This window comes from Phalacrocorax carbo, chromosome 1, assembly GCF_963921805.1.
Source record: "Phalacrocorax carbo chromosome 1, bPhaCar2.1, whole genome shotgun sequence".
NCBI classification, from domain to species: domain Eukaryota; kingdom Metazoa; phylum Chordata; class Aves; order Suliformes; family Phalacrocoracidae; genus Phalacrocorax; species Phalacrocorax carbo.
The window spans coordinates 141,806,005-141,830,357 of NC_087513.1; the positions used below are offsets into that span (position 1 = coordinate 141,806,005).

Consider the following 24,353-nt stretch of genomic DNA (forward strand, 5'->3'; position numbering starts at 1 on the left):
CTGCCTCTTGGAAAGGGAGAGACTGAGACGACAGCCAGTGCAGGTGCTCAGGGCTCAGAAGGAAATCAGCGTGATCTTGATAAGAAAAATAATAGCATTCACACAGCCAAAATCCAGATCTGTTACTGATCCTGCTGCACCACTCTCTTTCCTTCATTCACCTGATTCGGACCTGGTGCTTTGAAGAGAACATAAATACACTTCACTTCTTTGTCTATCCTTTCGGAAAAGTGCTCAGTGCTTGTACAGTGTATCCCAATATGGTTTCTTTTTGAATATCTATTTCAGAAAACACACCCCTACTGCAGCACAGTGCAGCCTATAGCAATGAAGAGGAATAATAACACAATCCTTAAAGACAGATCAGGCATTCTAAGTGCTATACTTGGTTCAAACTTGAATCTGAAGGGCTTCTATACATCATCAAAAATATATTTTCTCCCAGTCTCACAAGAGTTATAGAATGTGAGAAATTTCTACTAGTAATCTCCTAATTATCCCACTAATAGTAATTATATGGGAATAAATTCAATTAGCTGAATTCATTATACTTCTTAAAACCAAACTTTTGTTTGCTTTGAATAAATTCAGTCTCCTGTTTAGTGATAGCCTCCTCCTATTAAGCTTCATTAAGACCTCATCCTGACAATGGCTGCGCATCTGCTATTAAACATAGGTGCTCTGCAAGGACCGTGAGATGCTGCGATGAACAAAGCTTCTCAGCTGAGTTACATGCTTCACTCAGGACTGATCTGTTCAGAACCTGGTAGTCCTGCACATTTGTTTAAACAAGCGGTTCTGTCATGACCAGCCCTGACCTACTTTCCCCAATGCCTTATTTGTTACACATGTGTTTCAGCTTTCCTCCGACTGTACTTCAAACACAGGCTGCCTGTTGGTATCTGTTAGCAAAATGCTCAAAACAGCCGGGGCCCTGATGAGGGAACACCAACAGCACTCTTCTGCACAGAGCAGAAAGTACGATGTGTCGTCAGCAACCAGCAAAATCAGAGGTACTTATCTGCTCCTTGAGCGAGCTTGGGATTCATCTCCCTTAGCTGGCCAGTTTGACTTTTTACTGCACAGAAACAGAGGAACAAGTCAAACATAAACATGTGACTCTTGCAAAATTACAAATTCTGTAGAAGGAAATACGAGTGCAATTAAAGTGTAACAGCGTTTAACAGTGACCATGTCTAATTTCTCTTTACTATTAGCAAGAGATAGATAGGTGACAAAACTAGTTCACTCCCTGCAGAATACATCTCTCTCCATCTTTTAAATAGACCCACAACAGAGCCTTCTGTTGGTCATACCAATCTCCTTCATACTGCACATGAGCTATCACTATTGTTCAGGACATCTTTTTGCGCTTTAAATGACAGCTTGGTTGTTGGAGCCAATCTCCATCACAGCAAAACTGTTTATCTAGTGGTATGGGTCAGTGGTGCTATTAGTCCTGAAGTCCTGTTGTGTGGCCGCTGGCTGCAGAAAACAATTTTAAGTTGAATGGATTCTGCTTTGATGTCCCATATCCAAATCTTTACCTCAGAAGTGCTTCTCTAAAAGCACATGCAAGAACAGAAATCTTCCCCCTGCCCAGATCTTCCACTGAACTACTCGGTACGGTATCAGGCAATTCCTAGATGTTTTGCCTCTGGTTTTGGTTCCTGGTAGAGATTTTTCATTCAAAACGTGGTATAAAAGAGCAGTTTATACTTCAGTTCAAGTAAAAATCCATACCCCAAGGTACTGGCAGAATATTCGTGTAGGAGCGTGTAGGATGAGTTAAGCTGGGAAGGGAAGAGGTCTAATTGACTTTGTTGTCTCTTGCTGCACAAAGGATGAAAGACTGGTTAGTATATCTGAAAAGAGTCAAACAGAAAAATCTTTATTTGTCGATTTCTCCACCACTGTACCAAGTAGGAAGGAGAAGGCATGAAAATAATTCTCTTCTGAAATCTGATGGAAACACAGCTGAGCCATATTAACTACCTCTTCAGATGGCCATGTGCCTAACATAAGCTCTCCTCTGTCCTCTGATCTGAAAAAGCGCTGACGGACGATTCAGTCAGAGATACCTCCTTTGCCCATCCTTTTCGTTATCTCGCTTGCTGAGTTTATTCCATGTTTTCAAATTCCTATAGATAAAATTGAAGAACAAAAGTGCGGCTGGGGTTTGCGCAAGTGGCAATTTGAAGACTACCTTCATTCTCTAAACAGCTTGATTTTTTTTGTGAGGGAAGCATATCTGTCAAACCTTCTTCCTGAGCTCCAGTAACAGGTGGCTAAAATCTGAAAAGGGCTGATATTCAGGAATGTGTAGTATTTAGCAAAGTTACATTCACAACAATGCAGCAATGCAATTGTATCCGCTTTCTGCTCCTCCTGGACAGCAGAATTAAGTAATCACCCAAGTTTGGATAGCAAATGAGTGCTACAGGCAGGAGTGGGAATGAATTTTCCTGAGGCTCAACCCCACTGCATAACCACAGGGCCATGTGACTTGCTCTTGTGGTCTGTTATTAATGCCATAAGCCGCTCTGGCAGACAATGACATAAAGAATAAATTCATCTGGCATCAACCACAGCCTTGGCTAGGTACAGGGAAAAAAGAGCAGACACGATCCCTATGGCCAGACCACGCTAGCTCCTGCACCGCCACACGTACCATCTTCCCTCTTTTCCTGGGGCGGGGCATCAGCACAAGGGCAGCCCTGGCAGCAAATGTGTGAGGGAATAGCACAAACACCACCCCCCCAAATGTAATTGCTTGTGCCATAAGCCAGGTGCCCTGCAAGATGGCCGGGGGGCCTCTGAATAAACCAAAAGGCAACCAGGATTGGCCATCCTCTTTTGCCATCTCCCACAGTGAGGCAGAAGGGCTTGTGTCCACAGCTTCAAGAGAGTCTGGGAAAGTAGAGCTACCTGATTTTCTGTCCCGATTTGAGGCTTTGATTTGATAAGGTCTGTTCTTACAGCTATTTTAGTTGTTTTTTCTTGCCTTTTTTTTCCCAAACACTAACCTGGAAAGTGGAACTCCAGTACCCCAGGAGGGTATTACTGATGTGATGCAGCATGACAACATGTAACTCCTGTCTCCTTCCTGCATTTCTACTCTCGAGTATTTTATAAAGAGCACCTTTTTTCCAAGGCTGTGCTGTGCCGAGAATCCATTTAATCCTTTCTTTACTGTGGCCAATAAGCTTTTTTTTTCCCCATAAATGACCATTACTCGATACCTCTCCTTGCTGGGAATTTTTCCAAACTGTGAAGTTTTACACCGCCTTACATTAAGCTGCGTCTTCTGAATAATACAGGTGGATTATGAACTCTCATATTTTGAATTTTCTCATGACTTCGGGTCATCTAAATAGCTGGCCAGAGGGAGGTCCGTTAATTAACATCACTGATAACTCGGAGTTTGTTTTCTGGCTCCCTCTTTTGAGAGGGAGATTTGGTTTTGTGTGTGTGATTGCTCTTCATGCCACATTTTCATGTCTGCCCAGGCTTTTATGCTGTGCCCATCATCGTGAAAATGTGAGATGACTGATAACTCTCTTCTAATTCACAGAACAGATACTGTCTCAGCAGCAGCACATTTTGGCCAAAAATCCTAGTCTTTGAGGCCTGACATGTAATCTATGGATTTGTCCAATCTAATTAGTGCCACTCGAATCAGTGTTTTTATGATATAGACATACCTCCACTCAGAAAATCACTAAGCTACAGACTCAGCTGCCAGGCAGTCGTTCCATCAACTCGTGGTCACTTCTGGCTTGGAAATGAGATGTTATAGAGGTGGAAGGCTCTGAAACACATCATCAGTCCCTTAAACAATGTATTTTCTATGACTCTGTCTAATAGTCAAGTACTCTTTTATCAGATTAGACTCCAATTTTCACTAATTTCATTGTACTTTCTTGTAATTACGTAAAATTCTGGTTTTGTTGAAGTCGGTGATAAAACTCCTACAGCAAGAAGTACTGAATATATCTATTTTTAAGACAATAGACTGAGAGCTCGGTTAAATTAATACGTACTGAGCACCTTGCAGCAATGCCAGACAAATTGCCATACCCAAGCTAGCTCGTTGACAGTTGCCTTGAGTATTTCCAACATGTGTGGCCCTCTTTAGTGCAGGCACATTCCAGGAACAGTTGGCCTTGTGCACTCATTGGGCATCTTAGACACGGTTCTGACATTCGTTCTCCAAGGAATTGTCCTGTGAGTCTCAAAATGATTCTAACAAAACAGACTATATCTCCTTACATTTTTTTTTGCACCTAAAATTCCCATGAAACCATTGAAATCTGGACATGCCATGAAATGAATGATCATGTTTAGAAATGATCAGTCTGTGTTTGATTCTCTGGACCGGAATCGCCTCCAGCTAACACCAGTGTGAATCACAAGCCTCTCACTGACACCCCTGAAGTTATATGCAAAAGCAACTGCCCTAAAAAAGAAAGGGATTAGGCTGCCTGGATATTTTCATCGGTAAGGGAACTAAAAGATGTTATTTATTTCAACCTGAACTCATCAGACTTCTGTGTGATTTGCCTCTGTCTTCACTGCAAGAGGGAAATAGGTTGGGTTTGCATTGCTGCTGCTCTCAGGTTTACGGTGAGAGAGGATTAATAGTTACGGCTCCTCCAAGCAGCCAGCTCTGTTGGCACAAGCCTCACCCACCACCACAGACCACTGGTCGTTCCCTTCTCAAACACCACAGCCCAATCCCGGGGATTCGATGGCTTCGGATCCCCGCCCAGAGCAGGGACGTGCTGCTGTGTGTTGGCAGGACGTGTCCCCGTCAGCGGAATCTGTGGTGACATAAACTGGCCAAGCCTGGGAATATAAAACTGACCCTGCCTTTCCAGTGGGTTCTAGCTGGTCCGAATAACCACCCTGCCAGGAGGACTGGACAGCCCAGAGGGAGCAGTGATAATTCCGTACTGGCTAAGGTTGCCTTGCCTGTGACTTAACGAGAAACAGCCCCATTCTCCTTGTGCCATCTATGTCGCACAAGCATTCGGTACATTAGCACGGGATTTAATTTGGTCATTTAAAGCTGCCTGCATCAGCGTGCGATTGTGGGTCTTTCACCCACCTTTTGTGCTTGTTCCTCCTTGAAAATGTGTGTTTGCTGCAGTACATTTTCAAAGGGAACTGAGAAGGAGAAAACTAAAAGCTACATGTATTAGTATCCCTGTTTAATTTAATATCAGCTTACAAGGTGGAAATTAAAATGATTTTTCTGTCACTGTTATCTCTCTTCACTTGGCAAAGATCGATTTCCTTCTTCCCCACTGCTTACTAATAAGACAACTGAAAACTAAGATGGTTTTTATGTTTACTTCCTTGTTTAAATCAGCTTTCTCAACTAAGGACAGCTTTGGCAATATATTTGCTTTTTAACTTGTGATTTCTGCGTTGGCTCAGACTCCGCCAGTGACAGAACATCAAACACAGAAAGGCTATATATTTTTAATTACTCAGGGATGCCCTTGTGCATAAGTACATGCAAATTAAAGAAGCAGAATTCAAAACCTGTTCAGAACAGATTGCACACGTTACACAATCGGTCATGTTTTGGGCTCAGAAATGATGGTGCACTATTTTGCTTCCCATGCTGACAAGTACGGCGGTATCAGACATCACTGGGCACAGCGTCATGCCATTGCTACTGCTGTGTCAGACAGCGCTAGGTTTGGTACCGCTTTCTCGAGAGCTGACAAGCCAAGGAACATGGATGGCAATGCACGAATGCTCGAGCGTGAGAATCAGCTCAAGAGCGAGCCTATGTGGAATTACACCTTCCTACAAAGGAAATACTAATGTCCAGCAAAAGGATTAGAAAAAATATGGTGGTTTTGACATCTCAAAGAAGCTGACAGAAGCGCCTAACTGCTTGCCTCCAGAACCTAGCACTCCTTTGAAATGGGGAGGGTAAACTAATGAGCAAAGTTGCTGTTTGGAGTCCAAGCTGCATTTTATGAACTGGGTACTTGTCCGCCGGTAGCACTACAGCTCCGGCCAAGGTGCAATTCTTTCAAAAGACAAAAAACATTCAGTGAAAATCTTGCAGTGTAAGGCGGTCATACGAAGAGGAAAAGAAAGGAAATACGGTCATCTGCATATTGCAGATGAGGAACTAAAACACTAGAGACAGAGGCGACACGGTGGGTATCCCCGAAGAGCTGACCATTCCCCCTGTACGAAAAAGCTGAGCTCTTTCAAAACGTCAAGTAATGTGTCCTGCAACACATTCTCCTGGGATATTATCTCATACCCTTCAGACATTTCACTCTGTCAGAAGTCTCCTTATTTAACAGCCTAGTGTCTCTCTTTTGTATTTTCTTTCCATTGCCTTTTCTTAAGAACCCACACACAGCATCAGTAAGATTTTTTCCTCTAGGGTGTTTATGCCTGGCGTACCTATATAGCATTATCTTACCTTCTGCCTCCCAAACGTGATTATCCTTCCTTTATCCAGTTTATATGTATTGAAGCTTTAATCTTTCCTTCTCCCTCTTGATAAAGTTGCACTTGTCCATCTTGGGGGGTAATGTCTCAAGGTTTCTTTCAGCCCTACCTTACATAGTTCCATGACTTTCTTCAGTGTTTCTGTGTTTTTGATACGGTTGCACCCAGAACTGCAATCCAGCGAGCCCCTTCTGTGAAGACGCACCTGGCTCTGTCCCCACTGGAGATCCAAGGTGACAAGTCCTCGCATTGCACGAGAAGCGGCTCACGTGGCACAAGAAGCCCGTGTCCCACCGAGTCTGCTCTGGCCGGCCGTCTGCATGGGCGACCTGAGGCAAGAGCGCCCGCGCCTCTGGCTGCCTCCCAGCACAGGGCTGGTCTCGGGGCACCTCGTTCCTTGCCAGGGAGCCTGGCCCTGGCCCACTGTGCTGGGCCGGCAGGCAGATGTCTGGGCACACTTCAGGTGGTGAGTGCCAAGGCTGGTGCGCACGTGACGTGACACACGCTGCATGGACGCCTGCAGAAATCTGGGGTGAGCTGAAAGCTGCCCCGGAGCTGCTGTTAGGGGGTGAGTATGCAGCGACGGTCTGTCATGCCATTTCCATCTTCCCATCCTATTTTTGTGCTATCTGTCCCGTGGCGCCTTTGGTGCATACACTAAAGGCCAGAGCGCTACCGGGAGGTTCTTGGCGGGTTGTGACCCGTGCCGACCTGCCAGAATGAAAAAAAAAAAGCCTTTTAATGTTACCGGGGGTGGCGAGGGGTGACCTTTCTGCTTAGGAAACAGGGACAAGCCTCGGCCGCCCTCCCCAGCACCCGGTCTCCAGCGGGCAGTGAGGATGGCGGAGATGCCGAGCGCGGCGGCAGAGGGCGGACACGGGGGGGGGAGGAAACCCCGGTCCTTCGCGCCACCCTGCAGTTACAACCCCAGCGCGCACCCGGGCGGGCGGGAGCTCCCCCGCGGCGGCGGCGGGGGGCGGGCGGGAGCGCGGGAGCGCGGGAGGCGGCGGCGGCGGAGGAGGAGAAGGAGGAGGAGGAGGAGGAGGAGGAGGAGGGAGGTGGGGGCGAGCGGCGGGGAGGAGAGGGAAAGCCTGGGCTGGGCGGAAGGCGCCGGCCGGCGCGGTCCCAGTCTGCCGCGGCCGCGCTGCCGGCGGCCCCTCCTGCCCCGGCACGGTGCCCCCCGGGGCCGGGGGCGGCGGCGCCCGCCGCGTCCCACCCGCAACTTTCCCTCCCCCGTGGATGGCTTTCGTCGGAGACCTGCAGGGCAGCCGGGCGCTTGACACCTGTCCCCCATGGGCCGCCGCCGCGCCTAAGTTCGCCGGCGCCCGGCGCCCCCCGCCCTCCCCCGCCGCCGCCGCCGCCGCCGCCGCAGGGCGGGCTTGAAGCCGCGGCGGGGGCCGCGCTGCCCATGGCCGGTGGCCCCGCCGCGCCGAGGTGTCCCTGCGCGCCGCCCCGTCCCGCCCGCCGGGGATCCGCCGCGCCCGGAGCGCCGCAGCGGGGGCGCTGAGGGAGGCAGCCCCCGGCACAGCCCCGCGGGCTCCGCGCCAGCCGCCCGTCCCCGCCGGGTCGCTGGCGGCGGCGGCGGCGGGGGCGGCGGCGGGGGCGGCGGCGGGGCCGCGGGATCCGTCCGCGCTCGCTGCCCCCGTGTAGTTCCCGAGAGTCGTCTGTCCTCGGCGGCGGCCCGCGGGTGACATGCAGTCCCTCATCTCTCCGGTGACCAAGGCTATCCTGGTGGCTTTGTTCATCTTCGCCATCCTGCTGATCCTCTACGTGATTCTGTGGTACATCTGCCGCGATGTGGATTGCGACCATGGGATCTGAGCGGCGCCGCGGGGCCAGGGCTTAGGAGCCGGGATTCACCCCGCGGGGCCGGGGCCGGGGCCGGGAGCGGCAGCGGCAGCGGGAGCCCCGCCGGGCGGCAGCCGCCGCCACCGCGGCCGGAGCAGGGGAAGGGGAAGGAGAAAAAAGAGGAAAAAAAGAAAAAAAAAAAAAAAAAAAAAGAGGGAAGAGCCGAGCCGAAAGAGCCCGGACGGAGGACAGCTGCAATCAAGAAACCGACCTGAGCTTGACCTTCAGAGACCAGGGTGACCCGGTGAGTCTCCGCTCTCGGCGGCGCGGGGGATGCGCGGGTGCGGCGGGGCTGCCTCCCGCCCGCCCGCCCGGCTCCGCTCCGCTCCCCTCGCACGCACACGCACACGCACCGGCACCGGCACACGCAGAAACACTCACACGGACGTGGCAGAGGCGCCCCAAGCCGCGCACAGACACGCACACGCACCCACAGCGCGGTGGATGTGCGTGGCTGGGTGCCGGCTGCGCGCAAGCATGCCTGTCCCCAGGGGACAAGCAGGACCTGGCCCCGTGTCCCCCGCTCTAAACGTGTGGAGGTGACAAGGCGCCGAAGGCAGCGCGCCCGCGGGAGCCGCCGGGGCCGGGTGCGGGGCCGGGTGCGGGGCCGGGTGCGGGAGGGGCGGCCGCCGCGCTGGCTGCCTTTGCGGCCCCACATTGGTATGCAGGCGGCGGCTGCGCCGGCAGGCACACCGAAAAGGTGAGCCCAGGGGATGGGGAAGCCAACGCTTGTTCAGTCCCGGGGTAAATCGTGGCGGGGAGGTAACGGAAAATGGAAGGGGAAGATGTCTGGGATCCCGGCGGGCACCAGCGGGCGGACTTCGGGGAGGGGGTGCGAAGCGGGATGAGTTTCTCCTTCCCAGGAGGAGGTTGGTGGAAGGAGGTGGGGGACATGACAGAAAAACGTGCATGGGAAGTTCGGGATGGCAGCGGTCCTTGTCTGGTGTTACCGGCGCTGCGTTTCCTACATGCTACTCTCCGCAGAAGGGTTAACGCTCTAGGGCTGAACCCATGCCCGAGCCTGGCGATGGCAGAAAACAGTGATAAAAAAGTACGTAACTGATGAACATGTACGTGCCGACCACACTGGGACACTACCGGGGACGTGTCCTGCCCAGCCGTTTCCCCACCTGAAAGAATTTGTCGTTGGCTATTTCTGCTCTTACCGTTTGGTTCTGCTGAATAGCGTGTGCTAAAGCGGAGAGAGGCAGCAACACATTGTGTTTAAGTTGAAAAAGACCTACTAAAAGAAAAACGGTCCTAAACGCTTGGGCTGTAGATGTTTCTGTCCTTGACAGACAAGCTGCCGGGAATTGGGGCAAACTCCAGCTGCGTGCGTTACCCCTGGTGGGGATGTGTTCGGGCGCCGCAGGGTGCGGGTGTGCGTACGCAGAGGGGAGTGAGAGGAAAAATCAAATTCGGGTTTGAAGTGGGGGAACGGGGACCTAGCCAAGGGTCAAGTGCGATTGTGTGGTTCAGAATGATTTGACATTGAGTGTTGGTGACCGAAAGCTCACCCTTGCAACAGGGGGCTGTATTTGGAAGGAAACTGTTTGGAAGTCGATTCTCTTGCCATTTTGGTTTGTCCTTCTGTTCAGATCGCATTTCGAAGGGCTTTCGACCTGACTAGTTGATCAAACATGACATTACCGTTAACGCACCCTACTAATGTGATTATAGCAGCAGTGACATCAATGTTTCCTTGCCCTGCAACTACAGTAGCAATGCATTTGTTTACTTCCCCCGTGCACACTCTGAAATGTCTGTTACTCAACAGCTCTGAACAGCAAGGGAAGAAGGGAGGAGGAGGGGGAAGCTCTCAAAGGCATTTAAAAATGGCCATAGCTCTGTTTTCCTTATGCATTTAATTATGTAGAACTAAAATAACCTCCAGGTCCTCCTCTTTAAATTTTTGTTTGTTTGTTTGTTTGCAGTTTCACCAGCCAGTGCGCTTGTTTTTACCTAAGTGGCAAAAACCTCTTCACATGTCAGGTTGTGTCACATGTTCCCTTCTGAATTAACAGCGGTGCGCACCTTCTGCCCCTCTCCCAGCTGGCAGGAGCTAGCGGGCGATACGGTTATAGAGGCTTTGCCATTTAGAGTTATTGCACAGCAAACCAGTACTTCAAACTGTTAGTTATAGAACTGGATGGAACGTGGCAAACTAAAACGCTTTTTACAAAACTCTAAATGCTGACACATACGTGTGCATGTGATTAAATTCCTGAAGTGTTGGTATGACCAAACATATTTTATAGTACCCATCATAACTAACGTTAGTCAGCTTAATATTTGCAGAAGCTGTGGAAATAATCCATTCGGTTATTGTCTGACCATTACTGTTTCCAGCTGGCTCATTATTATTATTTTAAGCATATCGTTTCTAGGAGACAAGGTACAGAAAATATTTTTTGTCTAACAGCTTTTATTCTAAATAAGGTAAATATATATCTGTGTTTATATATAAATACGTATATATGCATTCGTATAAACACTAATGGGTATTTTCCAGCCTAGCACAACTGAAAATAAGTGAAGCAATGATGAACAGTATTGTATTTGATTTATAGTTGAAGTCACAGATTTGTTGGCTTTGGATCGATACTATGTACTGTCATTATTGTGTAGCAACAAACGCAAAACCCTAAAAGTATGAAAACTAGCTTTCCTATTGCCGTGACGCCTGATGTGAGACGATGAAATCCTGGCCTTGCTGAGGTCAGTGTGGAATTTTGCACTTGGTCAGATGGAGTCAGAAAAATATCGACAGATTTGCGTGTGAATTTGAAACAGCAGGATGTTACTGAAGTTGAGAGAACTATTGAAACAGTAAACAAGGGCAAATCGGTTACGGTGGAGTGCCTACAAACCTTATTTTCATATTTATTGACATGCTTGCTCAGAAGTTTGGTGACGATTTTATTTCTGTTTAGGTTATTAGGTGCTCCTGCCCCAACTCAACAATCTTCCCCAGCTTGCGCTCCCTTAATGTATGGTAGTGTTTCAAAGGTGATATCTGAAATATCATCTGCGACTGAGATACAGAGTACAACAGCATCAGGTAGATATAGATCACCTGTAAGTATTTTTTGCCATAAGATGGGTTGTAACGTGAATAATACCTTTGTTCAAGGCAAAGAGAGCTTGTTACCATGTTCCTGCTTGAGCCAAGAGAAATCTTTACCCTATTGCAAAAATTGGTAATGTCATAGGCTGAAAGTGTGTTATTAGTCCAAAAGCAATTTAATAGGTCTATTCAAGCATTGTGTAAAAGGATATTTCAGAGCTTCGCCTTTTTGTGTGAAAAAGACTGTGGAGACGTTACCACTGCTTCATCAGCAGAATTGTAATGAATTTTATGGATTAATTCCTACTGCAAGGCAGCGTGCTACAGCATGGTCCCAGGAGCCCTGCCACATCTGACTTAAACATGCAGTATGTTTCTGGATAAGTCATTTCTTTACTCAATCCCTATTCAGGCAAATTCCCTGAAGGTTTATTAAATATCTTCTGCAAGTGGCACATAACCGTAACTGGACAACGAGCATCATAGGTTTGCTTATTTTCTAGTTCTTTCCTCATAAAATGGATTAATAAGGGTCAACGTGTTCATGGTAAGCCCTCTGTGTGCCTTATACCATTTCCCTAAAACAGGCTTAAAATGAGCATCGGAGTGTAGGAGCATCTCGGCAGAGATGAAGGGTTAGCCGAGGTCCAGGAATGGCTGGTGCTGCATCCTCAAGATGTCCTTGTGTCACGTGAGTGCTTGGCCCTACTTTTTCCCCTCCAGGTGAGTGTAAAGCAGAGTAACCTTCAGGCTGCTGTCAGGCAGGGCATGTAGATCTGCCCTACCCGGCCCCGGCCCCATTTAGTGGAGGGCTCAATGTAGGAGTGATTTTCTGCTCTCTGTTTTACACAAGAGGTCGGATACCACGATTTCGCAGTGGTTCCTTGTGGCTTTAAAATCTGTGACCCTTCCGTTATTGGTAACATGACAAGCATTTGGTATGATTTGTATGTTTATGAACAGCTTGGAGGATTAATTATGCCATGATTATAACATTCGAAATTGGCGGGGCCCTTTAAATGACAAATTTTGGGGCAGCGTTAGGGAATACAGTGTCACTGTCACAAGTGTATTAAACTGCAGCATGAGCGGGCCGTATTTTTCTTCTTTCTTTGCTAGAGTAACGATCTTGCATTGGTAATGTTAATACAAACTCTGGTGGTGTTGTAATGGAGTACAAAGAACAGGAGTGTTTGCCCTTCACCTCAAGAGCGGGCTCCGCGCACGCATCGGGTGCGTACGTACCATTAGACGCCGGCCTGGCTCCCTCCCTCCTGCCCGGCACCGCTTCAGGGCTGGAGTTGGACATTACAACGTATGGAAAAGTTCCACTGCCGTTTCTCAACAGATGACTTTTTCCCCGGTTTTTCTTTGATGCATGAGTGTTCTCTCCTTTTCCTCCTAAGCAATAAGCCCCTGATGTGTGACTAGTGCATAACGCGGTTTGTAGACAAACTGCACGAATTGATTTTCCTGAAGTGGACTGACAAAATGATGAGTGTATTGGAAAGCAGCACACACTTGCTTACTTGTTGTTCTACATTAAGCTAGGTTTTTCAAGTAAATATCCTTTAAAATAGCCTTTTTTATTTTAGGGTGCTGCTTTTAATATGCATAGCTAATATGGTTCATATAGTTGTACAGCAGCATCTGCTCTTGTTAGAGGCTCTCCGATGGCTTTCAGAATATTACCCAAACAGGAAAATTTGAGCTTCAGCTTGGCGGGGCTTATAACACTGGCTGCTGTTGAGAATTACATCCTTATTTTAAATGTTTTGATATATTACTTTGGAATACTAAAAATTCTTGCCGGTGTTTTCGTGAGTTACCACTAAATTAAATCATATGTAAAGGACACCAATAAGGTGACATTCGGAGTTTCTTTGTAGGACATATTATGAACGTGGATTATGGTTGAGAAAAAGGTGCGGAAAAAGACTGTGACTGAATGAGAAAGAGAAAGGAATGGGAAAAGAAAGGAAGAATGTTACATCAAGATGGAAGAAGAGGGACTCCACAGTATTCAGATTTTAAAAAGCACAGCTAATGTGGAGTAAAGCGCTAAGCTTGCAGGATAAAAATTGACACTTTCTTTACAGAAAGTGTATATACATATATATCCACGCATATTCATATATGCTTGCGTATAGGTGCACATACATATGTACAATCTATGTGATCGAATTAGAAATCTGCATCTCTAGAACGAGCTGAGCATCTTTACATGGATGATTTTATTCTGTTATCCTTGGAATCTGGCTCTAGTACTGCCAATGCACATTTACTTTAAAACCAGATAGTGTTGCAGATGCTTTCTTGAGGACTTCGTGATCAGACACGAGTGATATTGTACACTGAAATTATAAATGAATCATTCTCATAAAGAAAATTCTAACACTCTATTCACTTTGAAAAAAAAATTAATTCCATTTTTATGGCCTAGAAGAAATACATTAATAACAAATAGATTTTATGTCTTGTTTTTTCCACTGACCTCAAAAAGGCAAACTCCTCACGTACTAGGGAAAAAGTCTATTAGGTAATTAACCTATTATGACTAAGAAATATATGGCAGAAAAGAGCATCTCAGAGATAAGATAGCAGAACTGTAATATTCTGGCTAAAAACAGTAATAGCCAACACCTTCTTACAAAAGTACAAATCTTTCATGTAATACATCTTTTGTACTTATGTCTTTAAGTGCAAAGGAGAAAAGAAACCCCAACCTGAAGTTATGAGTGCGTAAACTTACACACGGTGAAACCTGCTACGTGATTATGATGCATTTGGGGTGTTACGGTGTTTTATATAAAGCCTTCCTGAGAGAATGTTTAGGTTTGCATGGAACAGGGGAATGTAAGTACCAAGCACTCAGGGAGAGAAAAGCACCTTTTGTATGACTAGCCTCTTCCGTATTTATTGCATATCGGGGCAAACCTGAATACATGAGGAAAATTTTGTTTGCTATTCAATATCCACTTCAGTGGTGGGTTGGATGTGCTGTGAACCCTATTAAATGAATAACCAACAAACTGATCATGTCACAAAAATTAAACAAGGTCTTCATTTTGTTGTGGTCTTCATGCAAAATGTATATGAAATCGTTAGCTAACTTGCAGGACGTTTCTTATATAGCCCTTTCAATTAATGTGCTTCTGAACATCCTATCATCACCACCCTTGTGAGATACGTATATTTAGCGGGCTTAAAACTAACTTTACAATAAACCTTCATTCTAATGACTTGATTTTATTTTCTGCTGTAATACCATCCTGACACGCTTAGTAGGGACTATATAACTAAGTGGGAGTTTAATGAAGTCTTGGTATCGGTGAAGATAAAAGGAAGACACTGTGAGCACGCAGAAAGACGCTCATCAGTATATGTTCCTCGTGACTGACATAGCATAATTGAACTGTAATGTAAGTTAAGAGCTAAGGAATATGCATTTATTCAGTGATGCAATGAAGCAGAGAGATGGCACTTTACTGCACCTATCAACCTCTGCCCTCAGGCCACTGCAGCCCGAGTATTCACCTCAGAGGATTCTGGCACAAAAGCCATAGGATTTGCAGGAGTGTGAGCACTGACAGTCTGTGAAGTGAGACAAAGTAAAACCTTCCGACGGCATCTTTACAAGGACATATCAGAGTATTCCCTGTAAATTCCTCTGAGTCCTGTTAACCCCTGCTGGGGAGCAAACATGTGACCTCAGGAAGCAAGTAGCAATAATTGCAGTAATGGTTAATGATACCAAGACCTGAATAGAAATTTTCTTCCAAGGCTCTTAGGGTACTGCCCAGAGTGTTCTAGATCTGCCATCCACATTTTACGTATGGAGAGAGAAAGCTAGGAGGGGATCCAGTGACTTTTTAAAGCCACCTAGCAGTTCAATGGCAACATATAAGATAGTCTCCAACACTTGCTTTTCCTCTGTCTCTTGACCTGCAGAAGGGGACAGAGCGCACTCTTCTCGTGTTTGTGGGTGATGCCAAATCAGGGGCACCAGCCAATACCCAAGAGCAGAGCTGCCTTTCAGAGAGACCGAGGCAGGCTGGAAGAATGGACCAACAGAAACCTCATGAAACCCAGTAAAGTGAAATGTCAGGTCCTGCACCATGGTGGGAAGAGCCTTTGCAGCACCACCAGCTGGGGATGGATGGGCTGGGGAGCTGCTCTGTGGAAGAAACCCTGGGGTGGTGGTAGGCAGTGAGCTGAATGTGAGCCAGCTGTGTGCTCTGGAGGCAAGGGCGACCAACAGCCTCCGGGGCTGTATGAACAGAAACATAGTCATAGAATGAGGGAAGGGGTTATCCTTCTATTATCTACATGGCACTTGTTAGACCACATCTATGTTTGGTTTTGGTCCTCCCAGCACAGGACAGGCATGGACAAACTGGAGGGGGCTCAGCAGAGGGGGCAGTGGGTGCTGGAGCATTTGCCATGTGAAGAGTGTCTGGGGAAGCTGGGCTGGATCAGCTTGGAGAAGGATGGCTTTGGGGGCACCTGATAGTGCCACTGCCTGCAGTGCCTAGAAGAGGTCACCAAAGAGATCAAGCTGGGCTCTTAACAGTGGTGCACCGGGAGAGGATAACAGACAATGGTCATAAATTGAAGCAAGGGAGGTTTGGACTGAATGCAAGGAAGACCTTTTTCCCTGTGAGTACAGTCAGGCAGGTTGCCCAGAGGAGTTGTGTAGCCTCCATTCTTGGATGTTTTCAAGACCCCTTGAGCAATGTGGTCCAACCTCAAAGCTGGCCCTACTTTGAGCAGTAGAGTGGACCGCAGACCTCCTGGGGTCCCTTCCAACTTGAATTATCCTAAGACTCTATGATCTTATGAACCATGTACTCTTGAGAGTCTTCTACGGGAATGAGCACTGGCTTGCTTGTTGTAATGCACTCTCTCCCTTAACTTTTAATGTGTGCTAGCCAGGTAAACCAAAAAGATGGAGGGGCAGAACTAGGACTGTGTCAGAGTGGGAACCTGTTCTCAGTAGCCCCGGCCATCCTTACATTTTACACCTACGGCTCCTACACGGCACTTTTGGGTACGGTGTGGTCTGGAGCTGAAGAGGTACATGGCAGTGCATCGCTAGAGCAGAATGACCACTGTGCTGATATGTGCCCAGAGAATGACGCCATCACAGATAATTGTAGCCTGAAGTTTGAAGACAAAAATCGCAACGTACTTATAGCGTATTTAATTCCTGCACCTCTGTGGGGACTCTAGCACATTTCTAGGAACTGGAAATTAATTCAGTTACATGGCTCTGACTCTAATATAATCATGCTGGGCATACTCTTGTGCAGTATAATATTTTCCATAATCTTGTCCAATTTTTAACTTACTTTGTGTTTGTCTTCTGCTGTACAAAGCCTGTTATGTTAACTATAATGTTCATACAGGTAGTTGGTACAGTAGGATTTTCAGGTACCGCCTGGCTTGAATGTGAACTGCTTTGAAGAGAAAAACAATCCCATGGGAACTGCACGCTTCAGTATCAAACCTGCCATCTCATGCCTAGGCTACTCACAGTTTATATTTAGGTGGGGAATGGAATAGCAACTGGAGAAAAAAGCACTTAATGCAAAAGGCCATTGTACTTTTTTTTTCCCCAGGTAGAAAAAGCCTTCTCCTCGGCGCTCGGAATGGTGGCATGACGCCTGCCTGCCGTACTGGATGATGGGCGGGCGTCGGTAAGAGCAGGGAAGTTTCACAAGGTGATAGCTGATAGTGGACCCACTTTATTCTGACATTTTGGTGTACACCCAGGTTAATTCCAAAATTACAAGACTAAGCTATCAAGAGTAATTATTTTCAGTCCGAATCCCAAATAAATGAGAGCTGCAATGCATCTGTTGTCAGGGGTTCAAACTTTGATTCTCTCACATTAATACACAGATTCGCTGCCGTCCCCATTATTAAATTTGTGGAAAGCCACATTTGTATACTTCAGTTGATTTTTTTACTTGAAGATGTGTCAAATCATGATGAAAAACATTTTGAGCCTAGAAGAAACCCCAGACTGTTACATATTTGAATGCATAAACTGCTATTTTGGAGATTTCTGAAGTTACTTTAATTTTTTCTCTCATATGGGCTTACAAGCCTGGAGAGATTTTTAAATTAAAGGTGGAAGAGAAGAGAAAACTTGCTTTTTAGGTGAGTTTATGAAAACTCTCTTAGTTCTAAAACTAAATTATGTATGAAGCAGCAAGATCATGTATTGTGTATTAAATTCAGATGATGATTCTCTTTCTAAAATTCTGCAGAGTACTCAGGTGAGTTAACTGGATATAGATAGTATATCTAATGTATTTATTCCAGATCTTCTATGAACCTACTGCATTTAGGACTTAAACATTTGACTCTTTCTGTCCCAGGAACAAGGCGTTGACACCAAATTCATTTAACTTGAGTCAGTGTGTTGGAGATGCTGTGGATTCCAAGGATAAATGTGGGACAGTATTATGAACTAGTATTGCTGTTTTGATCAGCCAAGGGTTTAATCTCTTACTTCTGGCTTTACTAATAAGGTCAGCTGGAAGGTAGAGCACAACAGAGGAGGTGGGAACAGGCTTGGAAGATGCTGTAGCTGCTATTGTGAGTCATTCTCTTTTAATCACGTAGGCAAAATCCTATGGGCATGTGGGATGATACATAAAGGAAGGCAAAATCTTGCTTGCTGTGGAGGAACTGTTCATTTGTTACAAACATTCAGCTGACTTCAGTGGAGCCGTGCCAATTTTCTGTTAGCAAAGGCTTTGGTTCTGAGGATACTTGTATGTATTAATAAATGGAAGAGGCTGCCCAGGGAAGTGGTTGAGTTATGTCCTGGTTTTGGCTGGGGTAGAGTTAGTTTTCTTCCTAGTACCTGGTATAGTGCTGTGTTTTGGATTTGGGATGAGAACAATGTTGATAACACACTGAGGTTTTAGTAGTTGCTGAGCAGCGCTTACACTAAGTCAAGGACTTTTCAGCTCCCCAGGCTCTGCCGGGTGCACAAGAAGCTGGGAGGGGGCACAGCCAGGACAGCTGACCCAAACTGGCCAAAGGGATATCCCACACCGTATGGCGTCATGCCCAGCATATTAACTAGGGGGAGCTGGCTGGGGGGCAGTGACCCCTGCTCAGGGGCTGGTTAAGCATCAGTCAGTAGGTGATGAGCGGTTGCATAGTGCATCACTTGCTTTGTATATTCTATTATTTGTATATTCTACTATTATTATTATTATTATTATAGTAGTATTTTTTTTACTTTATTTCAGCTATTAAACTGTTCTTATCTCAGCCCACAAGTTTTCTCACTTCTACTCTTCTGCTTCTCTCCCCCATCCTACTGGGGGGGTGGGAGTGAGCGAGCAGCTGGGTGGTGCTCAGTTGCTGACTAGGGTTAAACTACAACAAGTCTCGTCCCTGGAGGTATTTAAAAGATGTGGAGATGAGGTGCTTAGTGACATGGTTTAGTGGTGGACTTGGCAGTGCTAGGTAAGGGTGGACTTGATGATCTTAAAGGTCTTTTCTGACCTTAATGATTCTATATTTCTATTCTATGATTCTATAAATGGTTGAAGTCCTTCTTCAGGCTGCAGGCAGTAGCAGCCAAGTAAGTGATGTAGCTAGGATGACATCCAGCCTCCTTTGTCCCTCTTCAGACCATGTAGTCAAGTACCCTTTTTTTAAACTGATTTGGCAGTGATTGATGTGACACACAGACCTTAAAACTAATTACATTTATTAATAATGTGTAATGTGTGTTCTCTGTAAAGTGTTGCTAAATTAAAAGGCAAACTGCTACCCATGCAAAAAAAAAAAAGTTCAAAAAAAGTTCAGGCTATATGATTGAAATATATAGCTATGTAATGTGTGCCTTTGGTTCAGCAGATTTCATGAAAAAAAGTTAAAGAATCAGCACTCCAAAGAACCTCTATACATACCAAAAAGGAGATGTTCCTAGATAAGCTTGTGGGTATGCTAGTGCTATTTTTATGAATGCCAGCTAAGCAAACTAAACTTACAATACATAGTTTGGTCCTCTAGATGATTAAGGAAATCAAGTGATTCTTGTGGTAACTGTGAAAATAACTAAAAGCCTCTTGAGATTTAGCAAGGAGAGGGCTAACTGAAAGACGGCATCCCGGGTGGAGTGTACTGGTGGTAGCTGCACTTCAGGGGGTGAGAAGAGCTTCACAGAACACCTCACTAATAGATGGAACAAGAAATTAGTGTAGAGTATAGCCTGGAAGGAAGGAAGGGAGGGAGGGAGGGAGGGAGGGAGGGAGGGAGGGAGGAGGGATGGCAGGCAAATCCTTTGGGAACTTGCAAACCCCAGGTAAGTTTGGGAATGCCAGACCTTGTGATGCCTTTCTCACGCAGAGATCCTTTGAAGACAGAAGAGTCTACCCTGACAGGGGCTATCCAGTGTCTGTCTGGCAAGGAGGTGAAGTGTAGAGCTAGGCTGTGACTTCAGGACATGCTGTATCGTGGCAGTCACCCTTTGGTGCAGGCTTGAAAACAAGCTGAAATGCACAATACTAAATTTATAGTGACGTGCCTTAACAACCCGATGTTGTGACACCATGTGGGCATGTATCAAAGTGTTTAATGAATATTTTATTAAATAACATCTTCAGCTATGTAGTAAGATGTATTTCCTAATTTGCCATTTGTAATATAGCTGTTGGTTGACTTAAGCCTGTGAATAACCTCCTACATCCCTGTGATGCCTGCACTGGTACTGTAACTTAATTTTTCTTTGAGCTACAGTTTTACGAGGAGAACAGAAGCTTGAACTCTGAAATCCATTTATTTTTCTCTTAATGTTTCAGTTATATGAATGTTGTAAGGGTGTAGATGTTGTATTCACAATCAGCTGGATATTGTCTACTGCCGGATTTCATTTCTGACATGGTACCTTCATGCTTATTTATCCTCATGTACAGCCCAACAGCCACCTACCAGCCTCGTCCTCCTCCCACCAGAGCTATTCTGCTGGGAACCTGTGCTGGATTTCCCTTCCACACTTAGGCAACATTTTTGTGTTCTTATGGGGGACAGGCTGAAAAATGCCAAATTATCATTACCTTTGAGCATAATGGGAGGAGAATAAGCTCTTTCGATGCAGAAAGTGGCTACAGTTTTCCATCTCTTGCTGTAATAGTAGCAGATGGTACCTGTGGCCCAGAATACGCTGTCCTTTGAATAATGGTCCTTGCTGAGGAAATCTTGTTTTTCCATGCATAAAGAGTTTTTTTTTTTTTTGATCTAAAAGGATAAGCAAATCTTAATCTTTACCTGCATTTTGCTGTTTTCTTACCAATCATAATGGTTCAATTTTTTAAAACACTCTCTCTGATATCTGTTACATTATAATTTGCACTAAAAGGATTTGTTATCATGAGTTCAAAGAGATGTTATGTATATGCCAACACATACATACTTTCATTACTGCTGATTCTTGAAATAAAAATTATGACTCCTCATTTGTCCGTTTCCACCAAACAGACCTTGATTTCCTTGTTTTGCCTAGTTTTGGGTCACAGTTTATTACATGGGCTGGATCAGTGTCCAAGAAATGAAGGGTGAGACTGCTTGGTTTGCAAAAGCAGCTCTTGGAATGCCTGACAATCTGAAGTTCACATGGCTTTCCATTGCATTTATGTCATCTTTCAGCGAGGACAGGAGTGAGAATGGAAATAGACTCCATCACAGATTAAAGGCGCTTCTGAGTTAACTTTCTGGATGGACTTTATCTCTCGTCAAGACCAGAGGCCTCGGCCTGTTCACGCCTGTCTCCTTTCCAACTCAACACCTTTGGGTAGGGAATTCTGTGTTTCAAGAGCATCCTCAGCTCTAGCATGTAGTGGTGGAATGCCATTCTATCGATGCTGAAGCCTGGTGGGGACCCTGTGGTCTTATAACTGACAGTGCTCAGATTTGGAAAGATTTTCACCTGATGTGGACACACTCAGCTCTTACTTTTTTTGGATAGTGATCTCTCTCTCTCTCTCTCTCTCTTTATGTAAATTTTACAACTTAATTTTACAACTTAATATAGAATGTAAATGATAAAATCCATATGTATATAGTAAAAAATTAGTCTAAATATGTATCTCTACAGAAATATATGAGAAAGTGAGGAACTATTTAAGGAAAGGAGAAAGGAAGAGTTAATTAATTTTAGATTGCTTATTAGGTACATCACTGAAATACTACATTGCTTTATTTAATTAAGAACAAAACACGTAAATAAAAGTAAAGAATAAACAATATTTCTTCCATTAAAAAAGCTGATGTTCTCTGTTTCAGAGAGGTAACTGAAACATAAAAGTATTTCTATAAACATCTCACAAAAATAATAGCATCCGTGGTAATCGTTGCACTACTGCAAGGTTTTTCTATTTATATTTGAGGATGGTTTGTGCCTTTTTACAAAGAGCAAGGCCAACTGGAAAAGGCCTAGTCAATTTGTGGAGAAAATTATTGATTTTCCCATAAGTTAAAGTGCACTGGTGTGGAAAGGATGGTCTTACACTTCTAAAACATTTTTCAGAGGTAAACAGCAGTGGGCTTTGACCAGCCTGCATTTGTGTTTGCTCAGGACCAGGAACCCTACAGGCACAATACTGTAGTAAGAGGAATAATATAACTGTAAAAATAGAACAAAATATGTAATAACAGGAATAATATCTAGCCTTTATACTGTAAATATAAAAAATATGTAGCACCATGATGTCCAGGCACTTTACAGAAAAGATGGATGTTAGCCCCCTCCTGGTTTAAAGAAGAGGAAACTGAAGCTGAGGAGGCTGGGGAGGACTTCCCTGAATTCACCACTAGGGCTGTGGAAGAACCAGGCTTATAAACCGACTCCGTGTGTCCCAGTCCAGTGAGCAACCCTTGAAACTGCTCTGGAATAAGATAAAGATGTTGGTTATTTCTGTGTTTTGATCTGCGAATGTAGTGGTAACGGGTTGCATATCGCTACACTACCATTTTATGTAATTTTCCAAACATTTATAAATAATTCAAATTTCAGGTTGGATGTGGCACATCAAAGGTATCTTGTCACATCCCCTTGTCTTTTTACATCAGAGAAACACTGGAGACAGTGCTGACATGTTATAGCCATTAAATAAAACGCAGCATTTTGAAGTGAATGACATTTGAGTACCAGACTTTGGTTTATAATGGGAAAGTAAGAGCTTTACTAATAAATCTGGTTAGGGCACTGCCATCCCGAGGACAGTCAGAGGAGCACGTTGACACTGGAAACCTTTGTCATTTTAAAGAAAGACTAAAAGCTCTTGTTGACAACATGAAAGAAGGTTGTTGGGTAGAGAGGCCAGCGTTCTTCATTGCGACCATTCCTCTTAAATTACATGTCATTATTTTTAATGACATATTATCCATGTCAACTTATGCAGAAGTGGGAACCGCTGCTTTCAGGGAAAGGAAACAGCATCCCAGACTCCAGTTGAAAACCAAAGCAACCCCAAACTTCAGATTTGATTTAATTAAAATGTAAAATTAGACATGTTTGAAGACAACTTTGACCTTAAAGCTCTTTTCTTAAATATGGGAAGAACAGATGGTGTCGCTGAATGTTTAAAGTTGCATGAACAAACACATTTAGAGGCGGATGTGGTGCAAAGCCTAGAAACACTTGGGAAGGGTTCAGAAGGCAGAACTGCCCAATAAATTAAGAAGGCACCCAACATAAGTAATGACCAGTCATGGCACGTTGGCAAAAACCAACACAGTTTGTTGTTAATGACACAGGAAAGGAAACAAAGCTCATTCTGTGTGAGGACACCTAAACTACTGTTGGCCTTTTTAAGCTTGAGTTGAATTATAAACAGGAACACCACCTTCCCTGGAGTGCCTGTGAAGGAGGTGATGCAAACGAAAAACCAACATGGAGAATCCTATTAGTGAGTGAAAATGCAACACCTCCTGCGACAGGAGATTTGGAAGGCAACATATGCAATTTAAGGAGGCTTCAATCAATCGATTACAAGGGTTGCTGCAAGAGAAATGCCATTTTCAATGAGGGCTTAAGAGATGTTCGGTTTAAACTGTCTGGATATTATTAATACAACATGATTGCTTTTTTAGGTATTGTCATAATTTTTTGCAGCAAAGAAATCTAGATAAAAGATCTGCAGGTATCATTAGTTTAATCTATTGAAATGTACAGTGCTCCACTGCCCTCTTTTGCCTTGTACCTGGAAGAGCAGCAGTGGCAGTAACGTGCCATTGCAGCAATGGGCACCTTTCCCTTCCAAGGCATGGACCTTTTGAAATGGCTTGCAGACCAGTGACAGGCCACGAGTCTTGGGAATATTCTCTTTCTTGCCACAAAGGGAAAAATACTGCAGATATGACCTCTTCTTTTACCTGCCTAAGGACCAAATAGTGATTCTTCACTTCTGCTGATTTTCCACTGAATTCTTCAGTGATAATTAGAATTTGATCCCAGGTGGATTTGTGCAGAAGGTGTCGCTACACAAAACATCAAATGGCAATCCTGAAGAAACGGAATGAAAAACTACCTCAGGGCCTGCCCTCCACATGCATTCTGTTGGGAACCAATACAGCCTGGTTAGTATTGCCTTTGTAAGCTGTTCTGCTAAGGAGAAAAATCACCTTAATTGTTTATTATCTGTCTATCTTGCTTGTCAGGAAAAAAAGTGTTTAGAAAATTCTGTGCTAGCCGTTCAAAATCTTCCTGTTAGTTAACAGGGCACACTTGAATAATCATGTTTATAGTTATCTTTCTATTTTTCACAGTTGGCAGTACCCCCTGGCAGCTTGAAAGTTATTTTGGTTTTCCTACCATTTTGACACTGAAATTTCTGTAGAAAAAGAGTTGCATTGGGCTTATGTTGGTGTCTTATTGTCTTGCCAAGATATTTTTTTGCTTTTGCACGAGTGCCACTGACAGTGA

At 45.0% G+C, this 24,353-nt stretch overlaps 1 protein-coding gene and 1 long non-coding RNA gene across 3 annotated transcripts in view; one reads left to right on the top strand and one right to left on the bottom strand.

Moving 5' to 3' along the window:
• Positions 1-1,123: 1,123 nt before the first annotated feature.
• LOC135310367 (uncharacterized) lies at positions 1,124-7,744 on the bottom strand. Its single transcript, XR_010370445.1, has 3 exons — positions 6,458-7,744; positions 3,705-3,811; positions 1,124-2,141 (listed from the first exon to the last, which is right to left on the bottom strand). It is a non-coding gene; the product is annotated as an uncharacterized LOC135310367 (long non-coding RNA).
• Positions 7,565-24,353, top strand: part of ZBED1 (zinc finger BED-type containing 1) — a 58,544-nt gene continuing 41,755 nt past the window's right edge. Inside the window, exons 1-4 of one of the 2 annotated variants that reach the window (XR_010370436.1) lie at positions 7,565-8,578; positions 11,268-11,395; positions 11,814-11,887; positions 11,989-15,021. The gene's annotated coding sequence lies outside the window, so the exon portion shown is untranslated. Of the gene's footprint in view, positions 8,579-11,267; positions 11,396-11,813; positions 11,888-11,988; positions 15,022-24,353 lie in introns of those variants that run through there. The other variant, XM_064437595.1, reaches the window with a different exon arrangement.